Consider the following 4,034-nt stretch of genomic DNA (forward strand, 5'->3'; position numbering starts at 1 on the left):
ATTCATAAAGATCCACCTTGCCAGTGTAGTAGAATCGCATATCTCCAACCATGCTTCAGTGAGCAACAGGCAGTGGCTTTTTTTTTTCCTGTGTGAATTGCTGCTGTGAGAGCTGGGTGTTTATTTCCACTGAGCCTATGAAAGAGAGCTGAGCTTTTGCAAATTATTAAATCCTAAGAGCATATAAGGTGTAAATATCAGTAATATTTAACTGTCCTTCAGGTCCTTTTTATCTCTGTGAGTTTATAAGGTTTCACCATGAAAGAGAGAGGGCCGGCTTACAGTTATTAAAGTACAGTAAATAAGCATCTTTTTCATCACCGTGGATCTACAGACCAAACCAGCAAGAGTGGCTCATCATCATCATGCTGAGAACATGAACAAAAGAGGAGCAATGCAACAGATGGGGCCAAACAGCCCATGTGATACTGGCAATAGTACATCCCATGTATAGTACATCCCATCCCATGTAAGGAACCATGTTTGCAAGAGAAAAATTCAGCCTGGAAGTTCTGACAGATCGTAAACTACTGAATTTGAGATGTGTAGAGTGTGAATCTTGGCCCTAAGGCAGTGGTCAAAGGAGGATGAGATAGCAATCTTGGATTGGATGTGAGGAACAGTTGTAATCAATGTTGATCCTTGATGACCCCAAGTCTTCTCTATTTTTTTTATCCCTAATTTATCAGGCAGCTTCAGTAGGAAAACTACAAAAAAGGGGGGAAGGGAAGAATAATGAGGAAATAATTCCTTAACCTTAAAAACTAATCTTACACAGGAAGCATTGCTAGCCTTTTTTTCACATGGGAAAACGTACCTCCACTGTAGCCACCCATTTTTTCCGAGAAATGATTTTAATAAAGGTTTACATATTTTAGTTAATTACCTTCTTTAATGTTTAGACAAACACCTTTTCAAAACTTGAATATGAAAAGATAGCTGCTATTAGACATAGAAGATGTAGCCCCTCGTTAATACCAGAAGGGTTAAGAAATCAGGCTGTGTAAGGTGATCGTTCACCTCTCATCAGGAGATTCTACAATGGACATGCTTAAGTGGCTTACAGCCTCTTCTAGGATACTAGAAATATGCAATTTTTAAAAAAATGAACGTTTAACATCTTTTATCACATCTCGTATCTAAAGCAGAGAAGGATTAGGCTTATCCGTTACAGTTTAATAAGTTTGACCCAAATTGAGGAAGCGTGATGATGGTCTTTTCTGCACTGCCTAGACGTACTGCTGCTGATGTAACTGCAGGGAAATTGCACTTTCCACCTAAACTTGATCTGAGTGCTGTATTTACGGCTCTGTATGAGACAGAGAAAAGCACCCCTCTGCTGAAACTGGCCGTCCCTTCCTGGCTGTAGGCAGAGGCAGTGCCACCTGAAACACTCCATGGAGAAGTACAACATACGCAGCCTGAGAAATGCCTAGCTACCGCAGATGGCGTGGCTTGAAAATTTTGCACTCTCCATCACACTTCTGTTTAGAAGACAGGGAGGTTGACTACGGGCACAAGGGATGTCTGTTCCAATCGGTTGCCCAACACCACCACCAAAGTTATTTTCAGAGGAAGCAGAACTATCCCAGACTGCTCCTTTCTCTAGCCCCGAGAGTTCACGTTAGCTCTGGGGGACTGTGGCATCTAAACAGAGCGGGCAGCTTGGTAAGAGCTGAAGCCTCCTCCGCAACAGGAACATAATGCACTGCTGTACTTTGCTCGTTTGGATTCTGTCTGTCCCTACCTATCAAAAATAAATTAAAAATAAGAAAAAGAGGGTGTAAGTATACATAACTCTTCTTTCTTTGTGAAGCCATGCAGAATGTGCTTGTTTTTGTTTGTTTGTTTTTCCAAAAAGCATTACTCAGTTGACTAGTTCACAGCTCTTTCAACGCAGTCAAATGCTTCAGTAAGTACTGCAGGACAGAATGCTTGACGTTGCCACAGACTTGAAGGGTAGTTATGTAGGACAAATGACATAAAACGATAGCCTTAATAAACGTATTTCACCTTCTGCTTATGCACATCATCTTAAGTACACAGACACGGACTCAGAAGTTATTTTGACTGAACATGTAAATCAGTATTTCTCTAACTGTTCTTATCAGTTGCGAATTTTCCATTACATACAGTCTTGGGCTAGCCTGCATAGCAGCTATAGCAGCTGTCGTGCGTATTATCTTGCATTCTATATGCTAAGCCTAGAATTAAGGCTAGAGAAAAAACAAGACAAACTGTTGGGCTTTTTCCTGAAGTCAGTATTTAAATATTCTCTGCAATTCAACTGCAAACTTAGTATTATGGTGTACTAGCACAAGGTAAGCTTTTCTCTGTTTTGTTACTTAAGGTTGACTTAATTTTACTTTGTTGCAAAACTTTTGTATCTGATTAAGAGTCGTAGCACTAAATACAAATGACTAGAGGAAGTACTTACCTGTTTAATTAGCTGTGATTAGAGACACAGTATGTACAAACTACCCAGGCTGTTTTCTTTCATGAACACAAATATCAACATAAACATATCAAAAGCATTAAAGTATCAACAGCTTATATGAATGATGTTCCTAAATACATTTAAAACCAACTTGAAAGAACTGCTCCCATCCTCTGGGAAAACGCAGGCTGTCCAAGCTACAGAAACCTGCTAACACAGATCCCTGCTCAGTTCCAAGGAAGCATTAAATAAAGGAGGAAGCAGCTACAAATTGTTCTTCCAATTTCAGGACCCATAGTTTTCCAAACTGCTATTCAAGTCCAACAGTTATGCACACATTAAATACAAATATGTCCAATACTGTAAGAATTGTTCCACCTGTCCTTCAGATGATCTGCATCACATCAGCCAACATGTACCACAAAATAAAATGCTGTTTCCACTTACAGCTTTGTATAGACCACTAACTAACAGATTCGTTAGGTTAAGTCTAACTGTTGGAAAAAGCCATCTTCAAACTTAAGTTTTCAGACGCTCCTGTATCTGGCTTGAGCTTCCAGCCAGCAGAACTGACAGGCTGCTGCCCAGCTAGCTGAACATCTCAAGCCTTCGGTCAGAGACCACAAACACTAACCTGGCACACAGCAGCCAGCTCTGTCTCTCTGTCCCCCAATTATCACAATAACCCTGAGCTTGAATGTGCCTCCCCCAGCCAGCCCTGCGGCCATTTCACTGTGCATTTGCTTCATGTTGCCTCACTATTTCTGCATGGTACTCCCTGTCTCCCTGTAATTTTGAAATTAAAGAAATACATTTTCTCTTTGGCAATTTGGTTTACTGAGGACGATTTCCTTAGCTTTTATGAAACTACCTGGTTCATCAATAAATACCAGTAAACCAGAGTCCGTGGGTTATTTATTGAACCTCAGTGTTCCAGATAGTTTGTTTTCATTTTACTATGAGCATTCAATCACAAATAATGGATAAAATGTAGTAGACGAGTAATATGAGCAAGAATCAGTAAAACAGAACGTGTTTTGTCACCAGTTTCTCCTGGTATGTTGTATCAAACCTTTAGAAGAGTTGGGTACGTGTTTGTTTCTTGTAATTACTTGTGAATAGTTCCCAGCATTGGCATTCAGAAATAGTTAATGAAATTGTATCATATGCTTACTCTGTTAAAATTATGACGAACACTTTTGGTGGCATTCCTTGACAGTCAGGATGAAATTATTTTTGCTGTGAGAGCTTGGTAGTCTTATTCCTTTTGCTGTGCCAACATCAACATTCAACCAGCCACATGGTGAGTTATTTCAGAGGGCAAATCTTGCCAGAAATCTAAACAAAGTCAACAGTGTTTCTTCTCCTTAAACCATCTCACCATGACTCCAGCAAGTGCCAAAGATAGTCCAAGAAAAATCTGGACTACCCACTCTGCTTAGCCATCTCATATAACTGCATGCCAATTCCCAGGGAAGACAAAGCTCCTAAGGAAACAGATAAATGCTGACTTTATTACTCATACAGCAATATAATGTCCTGCTTAACCTGTATTCCAAGGTGACATGAGATGTAGGACAGAAAACAAGAAGACGCA

Source organism: Aythya fuligula, chromosome 2 (genome assembly GCF_009819795.1).
Source record: "Aythya fuligula isolate bAytFul2 chromosome 2, bAytFul2.pri, whole genome shotgun sequence".
Classification (NCBI taxonomy): Eukaryota; Metazoa; Chordata; class Aves; order Anseriformes; family Anatidae; genus Aythya; species Aythya fuligula.